The 17,524-nt window shown below is 51.9% G+C and overlaps 1 protein-coding gene across 1 annotated transcript in view; it reads left to right on the forward strand.

Moving 5' to 3' along the window:
• Positions 1-6,672: 6,672 nt before the first annotated feature.
• Positions 6,673-17,524, forward strand: part of FAT2 (FAT atypical cadherin 2) — a 70,465-nt gene continuing 59,613 nt past the window's right edge. The window contains exon 1 of the mRNA XM_014456173.2: positions 6,673-6,810. The gene's annotated coding sequence lies outside the window, so the exon portion shown is untranslated. The remainder of the gene's footprint in view (positions 6,811-17,524) is intronic.

The following is a 17,524-nucleotide window of genomic DNA, read 5'->3' on the forward strand; positions in this document are numbered from 1 at the left end:
TGTGCAGTTTGCTCTGAGCCCTCTGTTCAGCAGGCAGTGCTCTGTGCTGGTAACTGTGGGCATCCCTCCCTCTCTTGACCTTAGCTCCTCATCTATCATTTACACGGTGGACTGAATCAGCCTCTGGAGGCTTATTTAGAAATGCAGAGTCCTGGGCCCCTCCATGGTCGGGGGGCCTAGAATGAGCATGTTAACCCCTGACCTCCACTCCCACCAGATGATTTCTACAAAGTCCAAAGTTAGGCAGCTACTGGGCTACTAGTCTATTTTCCCTGCACAACCCTCCCAGAATCTTGGGCCTTGGGTGGGCCTGAGGCCGGCCCAGTGAGGAGGGCTTGAAAAGCCATGGCATCGGAGTGACCAGCAATCCCCGCTCAGCTCCTGGGCGACACAGGCCTCTCTCCTGGGCTAGGCCAAGGTTCTGGGGTTTCCTCCCTCAGGGCCAGCCTCTTTCTAGCCTGGGCAGAATGTCTGGAATGTGCTGCCGAGGGAGACAGGGCTGGTGGGGCTGCCAGAGCTGCCTCTGGAATTGGAATTCAGGCAGCAGAGAGCAGACCCTGCTCCCCAGGACCTCTGCCCTGCTGGCCTTGAACTGACCCAGCAGGACCTAAGCACCCAGTGAGCGGGGAGAGGGAGGGCTGCGGGGCCTTAACAGGCCAGCAAATCTCACTGGGACTCCGTTTCTTCATCTGTAAAACTACATCCTGTTTCTCCACACGCGTGACACTGTGGCACTTCCAAAGGAATTTCACATCTATCCATCCTCTGCACCTATCACATTTCATTAGCAGGATACAAAGAGCTGTAGGAAATTCATGGATAAATTAGGTACTAATTAAACTGATCCAGGAAACTGCCATTTTGCCCCAGGCACTGTGTTTAGTGTTTTACTGATTCATCACCTATTTAATCCTGAGGACACCCTCACCCCTACAAGATAAGAACCGTTCCCATCTCCATTTGGCAGATGAGAAAACTGCTTCCCAGAGGGGTTAAGTAACTGAGCCAAGGCCACATAGCTGCAAGATGGCAGAGCTGGGTTTGAATCCAGCTGCCTAACTTTAAGAACAGCCCTCATCCTGTGCTCCACACACCCCGTGAGTGCAGCCAGGGGGGTGAGGACCCCACGGTGACAGCCTGTCCTGACCTCACTGTGAGACTAGAACAGAGCAACCTGTGCTCTACAAGGGCACATGGTCCCTACGCTCATGGTGGGGAGATGAGGAGATGCTACTGAGCAGTGCCAGGTAAGTGTGGGGGGACGGCGATCTGGGTAGACACCCCGCATGAGCAGGTGGAGGGTTCTGGGCTGAGCCTGGGGAGCAGTAAACTGGCTGATCTGCAGTTTGACAGTGTGAGAACTGTACTCAAAATTGAGATTTGCAAGGTAGAGACAGCAGAGCATTGAATCAAGTGCGGGGCCTTCCAGATGCCCGTGGCCTGCTCATGGATCCCACTCCTGTGATCCGGTTGGGGCCTAACACTAGGGTGGAGGCTCAGAGCTCAGGTTTGGGAACCAGAAAACCTAGTCCAAATCCTGGCTCTGCCGTTTAAGGGGAGGATGACCGGGGACAGGTCAGTTAAGTCTCTGACTCTCAGTTTCTTCCTCTGCAAAATGAGAATGAGGATAATCACAGTACTTCATTAGGACAATCTATTTGAGGATTAAATGAAAGGATGTACCTAAATTATAACAAATATTAGTTATTAGCACCACAGTTGTTATTGTTGTTGCTACCAAACAATAGGGAGAAATGGGAGATGATGCTGGAATGTAGTTCATGGTTGTGGAGAAGGGGACCAGGCAGGGTACTGGTTCCCTGGGCCAGGGCCACATCAAAGCCCCAAGTCTGGGGCAGGTCAGGGTGGGGATAACATCAGAGATTCTGTTTCAAGTCCACCTTCCAGGCTTCCTGTTGGGATGACCTAACCAAGGCCATTGACAAGGCCTGCCCGGCTCCATTAGCTCCCACCACAGAGCCCCGCCCACCAGCACCAGCTGGGGGCAGGCCGAGGAGGGCGGGATTGGTGGCAGATGAGCTCATACTCACCGGCCTGGCCAACAAGGCCGGACGCTTCTCCTGGCAGGAGCCTGTCAGAACTGCCAGCTGGGGGTCGGGATGAGCTGGAGGGCCCGGTGGTATCCAGATGCCCACGGCCAGCGGGTCTGCTGGGTGTTTGATTACATTCCCGGGCACCCCAGGCAACGCCAGGGCTGGCCGTTCCCACTCCTGCTGGGTCCCGTCTGTCAGCCGCAGAGCTGACATCCCAGGCTCGGCCCCCACGTCCCACCTGCCTTCCACCTTCTGCCTCTCCCTCTCGGCTGCAGCCTGCAGGCCTCAAGCAGCCAGGTGGCCTCAGCCCCGATGACTTCATCCTCCTTAAAGGCATCATGTCCCTTTGACACCCAGGCCTCTGAGCCTTTTCTGTCCACAGAGCAGACTCCAGGGTCTCTGTTCTGGACCTGTCTCCCAGCCTCACTCCCATCCTGCGGTGTGACCCTCCCCGGGGAGAACGCAGTCTGTCGGAGGAACCCCTGCCCTGGAAATGACAGTTTGCATTTCATGTTCATTGAACACACCGTCTCAGTGTCACCAGTCCATCAGCCCACTGTTCCCAGTGAGCTGCATCTTCTCTCAAGGCTGGTCTTCCAAGATAGACCACACACACTTGGCACCTCCGCTGGGTGTGCAACAGGTGTGGGTAATGCAGTAAGGCAGCAGGTCCTGCCTCTAGGGTCACCGACTAGTCCCCTTCCCTTGGGACCCTCCTGGTTATAGCACTGAAAGTCCCACATCTTGGGAACCCCCTCAGTCCTGGGCCAACCAGGCTATTGGCCAACCAACCCTGCACATGCATCTGTGATGTGCTGTTTCTGATGATGTGTGTCTGAATTTCACCAAATAAACCTGAGCCTTTCGCCTGCCCCAGAAGGACTCAAAGGGGTTCAGTCTGTTAAACATGAAAATAATACTATCGGTGCTTCCAGACTCTATGGGCACCTCAAATTTGCCACCTGCTTAGAGTTTTCATCGCTGCTCAGGCCCTCATTTATGCTCTCCACCCCACAATGAGAGTAGGAAAACCTAGGAGGCAGGGAGGGACAGCTCGGCCAGTCCACGGGAGAGAGCGGCTTTCCTAGGCAAGCAGGGGAGTGGACGGCGACTATTTGCTAGGTCTTTCGTTAGAAGCCTGCAGCATCCTTGCAGGGAACAGCGGAACTGTGGAACCTCAGAGCTAGATGTTAAAGACCAAAGTTCAATACCTGCTTCACTGAGCTCAGGAAACAGGTCCGGATGGGGCATTCAGAATCAGATGTAATTCTTTACTGTCTGCAACAAGCCTGCCCCTGTGTAGCAACCCTGATGTGGGGCCCACCCCAGAGAGTTCCATGCAATTGGTCTGAAGTGGGGCCTGGGCATCAGGATTTGTTGAAGCCCCCACCCCCACCCCCACTCCCCGACTCCCAGGGGTACAGCCTTGGCTGAGAACCACGGGGGTGGACAGAGATACATTCCTGAGGAGGTGAAAATAAAGTGGGGCTGGGCTTGAAGGGAAGAGAAGAGCACACAGACATGAGACACAAAACAGAGGGTCACACAGGAAGTGTGGCCAGAGGGTTGCAGGTTGGAAGGAGAGACCCAGGAAGTGCAGCTCAGTGGTTAGATTCAGACAGACTAGGGTTTGAAACTCAGCTTAGTTTAGACCAGCAATGTTGGGTCAGTGGTTAAAACTTTTGTGAGCTTCAGATTCTTCATGTGAAAAATAGAGATTGATAACAGCACCTAATCCATTGTGGTGGTGTTCAGAGAAAGTAGATAATCCCCGCAGAGCGCTGAGTTGAGTGCCTGACATAAAGATGGGCAATTATTAATATTGCTAGAGGCCCAGTGCACAACATTCATGCACTGGGGGGCGGGAGGTCCCTCAGCCCAGCCTGCACCCTCTCGCAGTCCGGGACCCCTCGGAGGATGTCCGCCTGCCAGTTTAGGCTCGATTCCCTCCTCCCCCCCAACCCCGAGATCAGGCCTAAGCTGGCAGTAAGACATCCCTCTTGCAGTCTGGGGCTCTCACAGTCTGGGACCCCTCACTCCTTACCGCCTGCCTGCAGCAGAGGTGGGAGAGGCTTCTGCCACTGCCGCTGCGCTCACCAGCCGTGAGCCTGGCTTCTGGCTGAGTGGCACTCCCCTGTGGTAGCACACTGACCACCAAGGGGGCACCTCCTGCATTGAGCGTTTGCCCCCTAGTGGTCAGTGCACGTCATAGAGACCGGTCATTCCGCTGTTTGGTTGATTTGCATATTATGTGTTTATTATATAGGATTATTACTAATCAGTCAGATCTGGGGCATGGTCAGGGGGAGCTCACAGAGGGGAGGTGGCGTAGGGTTGTACCGAGACGGATAGGTACAATTTCAGATACCCAGGAGGCTGTGAGCAGGGGCCTGGGAACGAGAGGCTTCCAAGCATGATGGGGGGGACACTGGGGAGTCCATCTCCTGGTGCATGAAGGACTAGAGGCCAGCAGATCCCCCAGCTGGGTCCTGGAGCCAGCAGGGAGGAGAGGGATTAGGGCCTGGGTCAGGAGAGGAGAGGAGAGGATGAATGCCGGTAGCATGATGGGATTCTGCAACCCATCCCAACACTCACCTCCCCCTTTCCCCTGCCCCCCAGGGGGACAGTCCCTGCCCTGGGCAAGCTGGAGGCCACCCTTGGCCCAGATGGGGGCCCTGAAGGAAGACAGTCGCCTGCCACTCCACACATGACTAGTCAGAGGGCTCGTGGGGCCGCTCAGCCACCCTCCCTAGGTTAATGCCTAACTGGCCCAGACTCGGGGACTTGGGCGGCAATCAGCCAAGTGGATAATTACCCAGGGTGGCCTTCCCACCGGAGTGGAGAGTGGATCGCACTAGCTCCCCTCACACTGCAAACCCCTAGGATTCTCATGCAGGGCTGGGGCAGCTTGGGGGAGGGGACCTGGGAGAGTCTTCCTCGAAGGGAGCTCCTCTGGGCATCTCGGGCAGCACACCATAGCAGCATGCTTGACACCTGTGCCATCCCCGCTGCTAGTGACAGGTCACGGGGCACAGCCCACAGAGCCGCAGCAGCTCATGAATGAACATATTCCAAGAGCTGGGACGCAGCCAAGAGCCTCATGAGCCTTAACGGTTCCACTTATCCATAGGGTCCGGCTTGAACTTCTAGGAAACCAGTCTGAGACCACAGATCCAGCTTCAGTTTCTGTCACATGGTAGAAGAAGTAGATCTGTTCTGAGTGGCCCCGGCAGTTGTGAGTCCATTTAACAAATAAGGAAACAGAGACTTTGCAAATCTAAGTCATTTGCCTTGGAACATATAGTTTATACTAACAGTAATAACATGTAGAATTCTTGAGTATTAACCGGGTTCAAGGATGGCTGCTCACGAACATCAAGTAGAATTACTAACAATCAGAACTGACCTCTGGGAGAGGTAATGAGCTCCCTGTAACTAGAGGTGTGCAAGCAAAGACTCACTTATTTGCCAGGAAAGCTGCAGAGGGGCTGCAAGTCCTGGGGGAAGAGAGGGAATTAGACAGGATGGTTGCAGAGCCGATTTCAGCTCTGTGGGGCAGGAACTATTTCATTTCCCTCTAAGTCCCCAGTTCCTGGCCCAGTGCCTGGAAAAGGGGAGGTGTAGGGCCTTACCTGTGTGTGCACAAGAAACAAGCAAATGAATACATCTATAACAAAAAAGAGTGGCAATGAGAGAGAGAGAGAGAGAGAGAGAGAGAGAGAGCGCACTATTTTCTGTGAAAGAGCACTATTTTCTGTCTAATTCTTCTTCCCTTCCCTTAAAACATTGGTTCTCAACATGGGGAGCACATTGGAATATTTGGGGAGCCAGAGGAGAGAGGCAGCCTGTAAAATATGTCAAAACTAAGATGTGTGCTTTGCCCTTTACGCACATCATCTGTCTCATGAATCTGCACAACCGTAGGAAGTAGAGATTCTTGTTCCCCCTATTTCAGAGACAGACGGGAAGCCAGCGCTCAGAGAGGCTGTTGTTTATGGAGGGAGTCACAGCCAATAACAGGATAAGAAGAATTACCTTTTATGAGGGACTTTCTCTGCAAATGCTTTCCACCAACTTTATCTTGTCCAACCCCCACAACAACCTCGTGAGGTAGGAGTTACTGCCTCCATCTTTTCCAAAAAAGGAAACTGAGGCTCTGATGAAGTTACTCACCCAAGGTTACGGAGACAGGACATGGCAGTGCCAGGGTTTGGAACCAGGTGCTGGGCGGAGGGATGATTGGTTGTCTTTTAGATCTGTAGCATGGGGGAGGGCAGTGGCCCGAAAGCTAGCAGCCTGGGTCCTCTCCCAGTCCCGCCAAGGTCTCTGTGTGTCCTGGGGCAAGCACTACCTGTCTAGGGTCTCCCTTGGTCCCTGTAAAACTGAGAAGGGAGGTGGAGATGGGCCTGATTTCTCAGCAACTTTCCAGCCGTCATTTTCCATGACTCGATTCCCCACCGTGAGTTCTGGGCCACAACCCAGTTGGCTCCCTCCCTCCCTCGCGGTGAAACAGAGAGCTGGCAGGAGGGGATGATCCGCCTCAATTCTCCCACCTCCTTTTCCCTCCTCCTCCTGGGCTGGGACACACCTACTCCAACTTTCTCAGCAGCCTCTTCAGAGTGCAGTGCGCGCCTTCCTGCTCCCTCTCCGCACCTCTCTCCGGAGCCTGTCAGCCCCTGTTGCTAGAGAATTGCTAGCGAAAGGGGCTCCAGCCCAGCAGCCCAGCCGGGCACCCTCCCCTACCTGAAGGGCACAGGTAAGAACTGCTGGCGGATGGCAAGTTGGGGGAGGGGGTGCAAAGCAAATCCGTTCTTGTGCCTTGTCCTAGAGAAGGCGGGTGTTGGGGACTCTTGGCAAGTGGGGACAGAACCAGGACGTGACCGAGGCCGGCATGGAGGGGTAGGACAGGGACACCTGGGCCTTAGATCGCCCAGGTACACTGAATGAAGCCAGAGATGTAGCAGCCTGGGTCTGGGGCCGGGGGATTGGGGCTCAGGAATGGACACGGCTAGGACTTTGATCTCATGGAGGAGCAAGGTCATATTTGCATGAATGGAAAGTTGGACTCCTGTCCCCGGAAGAATGGAATCCCCTGCTTGGGCTTTCTGGGGATGAGCCTTCAGGGAGATTTGAGGGCCATGTTCTCTGTGGTTTTAGGGGAAACATTGGGGCCAGGGAAAGGAGAGGTGCTGGCTGCTGTGTGTGTCCAGGGGGCACAGGGGCCCTATGACAGATAAAGCCACCTGGTAAGGCGGAGGGGGGACCGGAGGGACAGTTGGATAACCTGCCAGCCCTGGCTCTCCTGCGACTCTTTAGCTCACCCGGATTAGAACCTCAGCTTTCCTGGCTGTGAAATGGGGTACTCACAGGGCTGTGAAAGGCTGTGAGTCTTCAAGGCACCAGAGGCGACACTGGAGTTGGGTGGGGGGGGTGGGGGCAGCTCTGTTCTCCCGTCTTGGGGGAAGCAGGAATCCGATGCATATCTTTGGAGGCAGGAGAGCTGGAGTGGAACGCTGAGCAGAGCCACCAGGCCAGAGTTCAGCCCTCTACTGGGGGGAAGGGGGGGTGCTACCTGCCCCACCGTGGGGAACAGTGGGCTGTGCAAAGGTGTGCTGAGGGCTCGGAAGGCTGCCTCTGCCCCCAGCCACACTCTGGAGTTGGTGCCTGGGCTCAGGACTCCAGTGTTTCTGTGCCTCAGCTGGTTGCACAGATGGGGAGCTGAGCCCGGGCAGGTTGGCAGTGCCCTCCACGCAGGACAGTTCTAACAGCTATTATTACAGCTGACATGCGCTGGATGCTTTCTGTGCTGGGGGCCTGAGCTGAGTATGCACAGTCATTTGAAAAATTTGAGTTTTCAAAGCAGGCAAGGTGAAAAGAGAATTTCATTATTTGCGTCTCTGTGACTCCCAGGCTCTGTGGCCTCGGACTATTTCTTTGGGCCTTTTTCCCTACTTGTAAAATAAAGGTGGTTGGATTATTAAGAGCCGGAATTAATCGATTCACCCTGACAAGCCTGTTAGGTAGGCAGAGCAGGAATGATTGCATTTTGCGGGCGAGGAACCCAAGGGGCTTAACGTCCCTAGTTAGTAGCGGCAGCTTGGGTCCCCCAGGAGCACAGGTTACTCTCTGGCAGGAAGGAGCTGAGTGTACGATGTCGGCTAGCCCGAAGAGAGGGGCCCCTATTCCGTGAGCATCTGGGGCCTCAGTTTCCTCATCTGAAAAATGGGGGAATAACTAGAGGGAGTGAAGGTCTCTCTTGGATTCCCCACTGATTCCATGACTCTTAGTGGCCTCCTTAGGGACTCAGGGAACCAGACCCAGAAGGACACTGACATTCCCAGGGTGACACGTCAGCCGGGCCTGTGCTTTCTATGGGAGGGGCTGCCGGGCTGCCTCTGTTCCTGAGCTGCCTCTACACCCATCCCCTGAGAGTTGGGCCACCATGCTCCACTCTCTGCACGCTCTGCTCTGAACTCACCTCCACCTGGAAAGTCTCCTTCCGGCTGCCGCACAACAGGCCATGGCACCGGCATTGCTGCTGGCCACGTGGGGTCAGGCGGGAGAGAATGTGGGGCAGCTTTAGAGAAAAGCAGTGTGTACTGGGGCAACAAGGTAGGTACACTCAGGGGCCCTCCGGAACTCCGGACGGGCCCTGCCTTTTGGATTTCTTCAGGACTGGATGGGCAGAGCCTCTGGAAGCTCCCCTGCCTCCTGGGTCCCAGCACAAGCTCAGCTAGCCCAGAACCCCAGTACAACTATTTCTATGACTATTGGTACTAATGCTTCCATGCATAATGGGGTTCTAGACAGGCATACAAAGAAAAGTGTGGGTCCAAATCCTGGAAAGTATTCGTGTGTGACCTGGGCCACAGCTTCTCTAATGCTCAGCCTCCTCACCTGAAAAATGAGGATAATAATAGTCCTTTTCTCAGAGAACTGGTGTGAGAACTAAATGTAGTTCTCAGGGCCTTATTCACTATGTTCGCAGTCATCAGTGAAGTCATCACGGGGCTCCCCCTGCTCCCCCGGGGGTGGAGATCACCCACAGCACCGTAAAGTTCTTCCTCAGACACATCAGAGTTGGAATTGTAGTTATTTGTATATTCTTTGTTTGATATTTTCTCTTCTACTAGGTGTTGCTCAGGCACGTACCTGTGTCTAGCATGCCCGGCACATACAAGAAGCTCATTGCATATCTGTTGAGAGAATGAATGAATCTTCATTTCTAAGTCATAGATGAGAACTGTCACTTACAGGGACTAAGCATTAGCCCAACCCAATCACAGATAAGAGCTGGGAGTGGAAGGGGCCCTAGAGACAATGAAATCAGACAGATGGAGACACTGAAGTCTCACCAGAGAAGGCTGGTAATTTGACTGAAGTCACACAGCAAGTGAGTGGGAAAGGCAGGCCCATTAGCCAGATCTTTTCACTTTCCTCTGCCTAATCCAGGTAATGAGATGACGCTGTTTTCTATATGGGTGGTCAGTCTTGGAGGCCAGTCAATTGTCCCCATATACTCTGGAGACAATTAGGGATTAGCAACAAGCTTAAGCTGCCCTTCAGAGAATAGGGGACATCAATCAGACCATTCCCCCAACACCCACCAACACCCCCCCACCCCCCCACACACACAAGTGTGCGCACACACCACTCCATACCTATTGCCAGCGAGTCCGCAGGAATCTGTAACTGTACAACTGCAAGGTCCTCAGGAGTTCCCTGAAATCTGCCTTCAAGAATTATTGGCCCCATTTTACAGATGAAACATGGATTTTGAATTTTTGCCTAAAGTCACTAGGCAGTTAGTGCTGGTGTCCTGGGTGGGTGTGTCATTTCTGGGAGCCATTTCTAAGCATACGATTTAAATGTTGGAAAGAAAACCTGATTTACTCAGCCCCTCTATGCACCTGTCACCAGGTTAGACTCACAGATATCTGCAGCCATCTGTCACTGTCCACTACCTTTTCTTTTTGTTGTTGCTATTGTTTTCAGTGTAGAGACGAATAGACTCAGAAAAGCTAACCCACTTCCTTTCAGTCACACAGCTTCTGATTCCTCAACAAGCAATTTGTTCAATAGACACTGAGTAAGCACTTCTGAAGCGTCAGGCTCCCAAAGATGCACAGTTGGTGGAGGCAGGCCCGTAGTGGGTGGTTAAAATACCTTGAGGTAGGGGGTAAAATAGAGGCAAACTCAGGCTGGCATGGGGGCCCAGAGGAGTGAGTTAGCCCAGTTATAGAATCAAGGGAGGCTTCTGGGAAGAGCTGTCACTGACCACCCGTTTTGAAAGCTGAATAAGGCTTAAATAAGGAAAAGGCAATTCAGAAAGAGAAAGTAGCATGTGCAAAGGCACAGTGGTTCAAAGGTAACGGCAGGTGTGTGCAGGAGCTATCAGCCAAGCAGGGCCAGGTCATTGAAGGCCTTGTGTGCCAGGCCAAGAAGTGTGGTTAAAAAAAAAAGTAATTTATATGTAATTTTTTATTAATGGGAAATTCTAGAAATATACAAACGTAAGCAGGATAGCATTTAAAAAAAACAAACAAACCCATCAACCAGCTTCAACAATTACGCTTTCTCTCTATCCCCACTGATCCTTGCCTCACCAGATTATTTTGAAGCATATCCCAGATATCTCATTACATCTGGAAATATTTCCATGTATAGCTCTAAAACATAAGGCTTTCATAAAATCATCATAGGAGCATAGCTTTTATTTTGTAAATATTGGAGGACCGTGTTGAAGGAGTTACGGCAAAGAGTACCTTGGCTGGGTGTACGTGGCTATGAGTGGAGCATGCATTTAAAGAGAGGGGTTGGAATAGAAGTTTAAGATGTCCTGTCTCCCCTTGGCCAGTTACAGAGCCTGATATTCTACCATTACCCATTGATTATCAAATTATTTCCTAAAATCCATCTCGTTTTGAAAGAGGTGATGCCTTCCAGTTTGGAGCCTGCAGGAGAGAGAAACCCCTCCCTGCCCCCTCCTTGCCCCCTCCCTGCCGAGTCTTCTTCCATTCCTGAGACTGGTGTGGCCCCTGCAAGGAGGAGGTGGGGACAGTGAGGTGGCAGGGCAGCTGTCTATCCCATGGCAGGGAGCCCACACTGGAGAGTTCTCCAGTTCCCAGTTCCCGTTCAGCTCCAGTGCCCACAGTAGTTGGCCTCAGAGTAAGCTGAGCAGGACTATACATGCCAGCTGTGGGGTAACGTCAGCGTGTGTGTGCGTGTTGGCCTGTGTGTGCTCACATGTCCCAGGTCAGAGCTGCTTGCTGTCTACCCCTGCAGCATCCCCTTCCCTCTGGGGTCCTCCCAGCAAATGCAAGGCTAGATGGCACAGAATGCATCCTTTAGACATTTAGAAGTTAAGCCTTGGGAAGGGGCAGAGCTAATATTAGTATGGCTCCATGGGTGGACGCATGAGCTCTGGAGCCAGGGGTCGGCGGTCCTGTCCTGACTGTGACCTTGGGCACATCCCTGAGGGGTAGGGGTGCAGCGTGCTCTTCACCTCACAGGGCAGCTGTGCGTGGACACATGTAAAGCCGATAGTCACCACGCATTAAGAGCTCACTAAATGTTAGCTACTTTACAGATTTGGGCGCTCCTGAAATCTTGGGATTGACTCAGAAATTATAGGCTCTTGGAAAATTTAAATCCCAGAATCTCAAACTCTTGGAAGGGGACAATGAGAAGGCCCCTACTGGATTCCTAGTACAGATCTCTACTCTGTGCAAGGACTCCTTGTACAGTGTCTCAGACAAGTGGTCAACCTTGATTTTTTTTCTTTTTGTAAATATTCCAAACCAGAGTGCATCCGTTTAAGTTACAGCTTGATGGATGTTTACCAAGTGAACACAAACAATGGCCTCACCAGCCCCCAAGAGCCCTCCTGGGATCCCCTGTCAGTCACCACCCCACCCCAAGTGTAGCTATTACCCAGCCAGCCGGGCTGTTCCCGAAAACCTTCCTGTGGGGCGTGTCCCATCGCTAGGAGAACTCTGATGATTAGAGAGGCTCAGTGAGTTAGTTAATTTGGAAGTTGCTACATTAAACTTCACCTTTAAATTGTTTTGTTTTCACTGTCATATTTCAGGGGTAGCCTCGTTAAGAGCTGAGCCTCCCCAATGCCTAGGACTGTTATTAAAAAATACTGGTTTCTCCGACCTATCCTAAGTCTACAAAATTGAAATGTGGGGTCTGGGGTGGGGTCAGGGAACCTGTATTTCTGCAAGTTCCACAGGAACTCCAGGTGAGGTCCAACTGGGTTTGGGAGCCACTGGGATAGTGGTTTAGGGTTCAGACTCAATTCAGACAGACTGTTCCAATCCATGCTCCACTCCAACCAGCCATTGACCTGGGACAAGGCATTGGGACTTTCTGGTTCTCAGTTTTGTTGTTATTTTGATTTGGGAAATGGGGATGAAATAATAGTACCTACTTCCTTCGGTCCATCCACAGAGAAGGTGCTCTCTAAGCGGCAGGTGCTACAACCAGCTTGGCTATTGCTGGGAACAGCACATATGGAAGGGTTGGATCTGGAAGTTGAGCCTGGTGTTTGAGTCCTGACAGGGCGACTTGCTTAGCAGTATGACCTTGGACAAGTCTTCTGACCCCTGCCTCTGGGTCTCAGCTTCCCCATCTATAAGATGAGAATACTCCTTGCTCCCCTTATAGGGTCTCTGAGGGGATCAAACAAGAAAGTGGACCAGAAGACTGCTCTCAGGACAGAAAAACGCTGCATGCAGTGAACCCCAATGACCCGGAACTCAGCGGAACCTGGGAACCTAGTGGAAGTGGGCCTGCCACGGTGCTTGCGGTTCTGCGGAGGGCGGGGCCGGTGGGGGTGGGGACAGGGAACTGCTGAGGCTTCGGTTTTCCACAGCCCTGGTGTGCCCTGGCACGCCTCCGCGCTTCTTGGTTTTTGAGAACTGTCTCCTTCCTGGTTCCTGGGGCAGAAAGAGTCCAAGATCCCATAGCTATGAAATCCTGTGCAATCTGCCTGTCAGATGCTTTTATTATTTCAATGTCTTCCCTCTTTTTCCAAGTCTTCTTTGAAGTCCTCTACTAGCACTTTTAGGAAACTTTCTAATCAAGTATAATATGCATACAGGAAAGTGCGCAAATCCTAAGTGTCCTTACTTGCTCAATGAACTTTCCAGAAACTAACCAGCTTCCAGATAAAGAATCAGAACATTACCACCATTCCCTACACTTCCTCTGTGCACCCCCCACTTCCAGTCACCACCTGCCCCACCAAGGGTAACTTTATTCTAATGTAATCCATAGCTTTTGCCTGTATTTAAACTGTATATAGTTGGGATAGCACAGTATGTATTCTTTGTATATGGCTGCTTTCACCCACATTATGTGAGTGTGATGCATCTATATTGCTGCCCAGAGCAATGCCTGGTTTTCTTTGCTGTATAGCATTCCACTGTATGACGACCACAGTTCGCTGATCCATGCTGCTCTGGATGGACATTTGGGCTGTTTCCAATGTGGGCTATTATAAGGAGTGCTGCTCTGAACGTTCTCGTGCAAATCTTTTGGTGAATGTAGTAGGCACACACTTCCGTTGTGTGTTTAACTAGGAGTGGAATTGCTGGGTCACAAGGTATGTGGATGTGGACGGATCTCTTTTATTTTCAGGTTCAGTTGTATTCACTGCAAGTAGAACATGGTTCCTGGGGCTGGTGTCTATCTGGGAAGAGAAACAGTTGCCTCTGGGGTTTGAGATGCTGATGAACAGGGAGATTTTCAGACTCAGAGATTTCCAGGTGAAAGTCAAGTGCAAGAATCAGATCTACTTCTTTCCCTCTCCTGCATTCTTCTATTTGACCTAGAGATAACCTTGTGTCTGCTTTGCCTGAGGGCCAATGTTCTCCTAAGTGTGGTTAGTGGACCACCTACAGGGAAACGTGCACCCGAACCCACCGTGGCCCTACTAAATCATACATCAGACTTCTCCAGGATGACGCTGTGGTTTTTAACACACTGACATTTGAGAAACACTTCTCTAGCCTATAAACGCCATGAAAATTGTGTTTTTTTCTTAACTTCCCACCCCCTCTCCACGGGGGCCTAGGAGAGTACCACATATGGGTCTGAAATAGGCATGGTAGAAGGTAAGATCACAGAGAAAGAGATTCCCCTTTTCAGCGAATCCCAAACACCAGACGCACCAGGAACTTGTTAAACATCTATTCCTGAGCCCCACCCCCGAGGATTTTAATTCAGTAGATCTGGGGTGGGGCTGGGAATATGTCTTTTTAAGCCCCACCCCCACACCCTTAGGGGATTCCCAATGGTGGGAACCGCTGGTTCAGGTCAATGGCCAGCCCTGTGGGTGAGAACATAGCTTGGCTGAATTCTGTGTCTGCCTATGGCTGGTGGAGTAGTTACCCTGGGTAAGAGGAATCGTGAGGACAGAGCCCAGGGGGCTTAAACGTGGACTTGGGTCTGGGCCTGGAGCTCACCATTCAAGGTTTGTTTGCATCTCATTAGTATGCACCTTGATGCTCCCAAATCAGCCCTAACCCCTCTAGTGCCTCTGGCCCTCAGTCAGGTTGGGCCTGCAAAACTGCAAACCCGGGTGCCTCAGACAGCCGAATTGCCTGCCTTGCCCCACAGATACTAGCCGCTCCCACCTGCCCAGGCCTGCCCGCCTGCCGGCTTTGTGCCCCTAAACTGTTCTGCTCAGAGGGGATTGGCCTTGGATTGACAGCCAGGCAGGCAGCTGGGCTAGGCCAGACCAGAGGGAATGGGATCCAGAGGGAGGACTAGAGATGAAGTCTTTGCTGAAATGCTGTGTTTGCTGATGTTCGAGGACCCATCATTGTAGGATCCCGTTGTGGGGGAGGGATCATATACCCCTTCCTCCTCCCAAGCCCTCTCTCTAACCTGAGGACACAGGAGGCAGGTGAGGAACTGTTAGACACACAGGTGATCTGAGTTTTAATCCTTGCTGGGCCACATGTTAGCTGTGTGAACTTGGAGGTTAGGTAACCTCTCTGAGACTCATTTATCCCCAAAATGAGCATAATTATAGGGTTGCTGTAAGCTAGCTTAAAAGCGATAATGTGTGCCAAGCGCTTACCGCAGGCCCTGGCACATAGTAAATGTTCAATAAAGGCCAGCTGTGACCAGTGCCTGTGCCTCTGTGAGCCCTTCATAGTCCCCAAACCTCGCCTTCTTCAGGGCACCATTGACAATAGCTCCATGGCGGGTTACTCAGTAAGGCAGGAGAGCAGGAACTGGTCCCAGTGCCCAGGGGTCTCCCAGTTGGTCCCCTGCTGGGCCCTCTGATATGTTACTGAGGCCTCCTGGCACCAAAGGAGTAGGGCCTCCAATCCCTGCCCCCTCCTCAGCACACAGTTACCGCTGAGGGCTCACAGGCTCGGCCTTGTGCCAACTGTCATCTTAACTGATCCTCACAGCAGCCTGATGATTACCTTCCTCAGTTTATATGTCAGAAGACTGAGGCTCAGGCAGGGTCAACGATTTGCTCAAGGTCAAGCCCAGCAATAGGCCAAGACAGGACTCAAATACAGGCGGCCTTACTCCAGAGTGTGAGCAGGTGGCCACCATGTTATGTGGCCCTTGTCGTCTTGCACGGCTCTTATCTGGCTCTTATCGTGACCTCCCCACCCCTGGGGTGCCTGAGTTACAGGCTGGCCTGGCCGTGGGTGGCTGATGGTCTCATGCACAAGGAACTAGCAGATGCTTTGGTCCCAGCAGCTTCTCAGCTAAGAGGAGCAGGTTCACCTCACGGGTGGCCACAGGGCCAGCGAGCTCCCTGGGAAGGAAGTGTGTTTTGTCCTGGATAGAGAGGGGACTATGCTGAATGGCTTCCTTTTACAAATCCCGTTAAGATGAGTTCCAGAGCGGTCACCCCGGCGGCAGAATAAAAGAGACCAGGAAACCCATGTTGTTGCAGGGTGTGCACGCCATTCTCCACCTCCTGTTTTTTCACTGCCCACCCTCTTCTCCCCACTTCATGCCCATGACCTGCCCCCTCAGACTCGGAATGAGGTCACGTCTATGACCTCTCTGCACCCACAGTGTGACAGGAATAGCAATTATTTTAATGCTGCATAAGCTGTGGCTTGAGCTTTATTACAAATTGTTGCAAGGAGAGAAGGAATGTCACAAAACCCCACAGGTAGGGGTGTGTGTGTGTGTGTGTGTGTGTGTGTGTGTGTGTGTAGAAGGGTGCTCCTGCAAGGGGCATGGGGTGGGGGTGGGGGATCAGTACACATACAGACATACAGAGAATAGTTCCCTCATTCCACACATTTTTTTTGAACACCTATTGTAATAGTTAATAACATTACTATAATTACAATAGCAATAGTAGTAACTAATAATAGTAATAACATTAACGATGTTTTGTGTTCCTGGCACAATGCTAAATGCTTTCCATGTATAAACTCACTAACTCCTCCAGTGAGGTAAGCATTGCTAGCCTCACTTCACACATGGGGAAACTGAGGCCAAGACAGAGGAAGCAAGGCCCTTAGATAAAAGCAGAGACAAGTTTGAGGGCAGGTCTGACCCCGAAGCCTGGCTCCTTCCCATCCACCCTGGCTAATGAGTAGAAGGACCATGGAATTGTGGGCTCCCAAGGAGCCCCCAGGTTGGGAGAGGAGCTGGGTGGGGGGAAGCGGGCCAGTGCAGAGCCATGAGGATGGGAAGCCTGGGTTCCCATTCCAGTGATCCTGGGAGTCCATCTCTACCACCACATCCCTCTCTCCTCTGTTCCTCACTCACCATCCTGTAAATCCTGCAATGGGCCCCACCTCACTGCAAGTCTTTTCTTTACCTGAAAGGACCTGGGCACCTCCCTGATTTCCCTCCTTGCTCCTTTCTAGTCTGTCTGCTTGACCTCCTTTTCCTGCCTCAGGGCCTCTGCGCTGCCTGTTTCTTCTCCCTGGAATTCTTTCTCAAGAGGGCTTTGTGGCTCTTTCCCTGCTCAGATGCCACCTTGTCATGTGGGACTCCCTGACCACCCTTTCCAAAACAGTATTTCCCACACATCACTCTTTAACCTTGCCCTGCATAATTTTTTCTCATCTCACTTTTCACACCTGATATAGTGATATAGTGTATACTTTTTATTCTCTTTCTCTCTCTCTCTCCCCCCCCCCCCACCAGAATACAATCCCTACAGGAGCAGGGACCTCATCTGTCTTGCTCTCTGTTCTAGAATGCCTGTCACAGGGCAAGCCCTCCATTAAAAAAGTACTGAATAAATTAACAAATGACTTTGGTATAGGAGGCCCAATAACAAAATACTTCTCATCATCTCCCTCCTACTTTATCCCTTTTCTTCCCCAAAGCCCAGGCTCCTGAAAGCTCTCTGTTTCCTTCAAATGTCCATCTCCCAGGGTCACATTGTGGCTTTCGAGGGTCCTAGGCTTTTTACCTTTGCTGCGAGGTCCCTCCCTCCATGAAAAACAATATTAGAAATGTTT

This window comes from Myotis lucifugus, unplaced genomic scaffold, assembly GCF_000147115.1.
Source record: "Myotis lucifugus unplaced genomic scaffold, Myoluc2.0 scaffold_56, whole genome shotgun sequence".
In the NCBI taxonomy this organism is placed as follows: Eukaryota; Metazoa; Chordata; class Mammalia; order Chiroptera; family Vespertilionidae; genus Myotis; species Myotis lucifugus.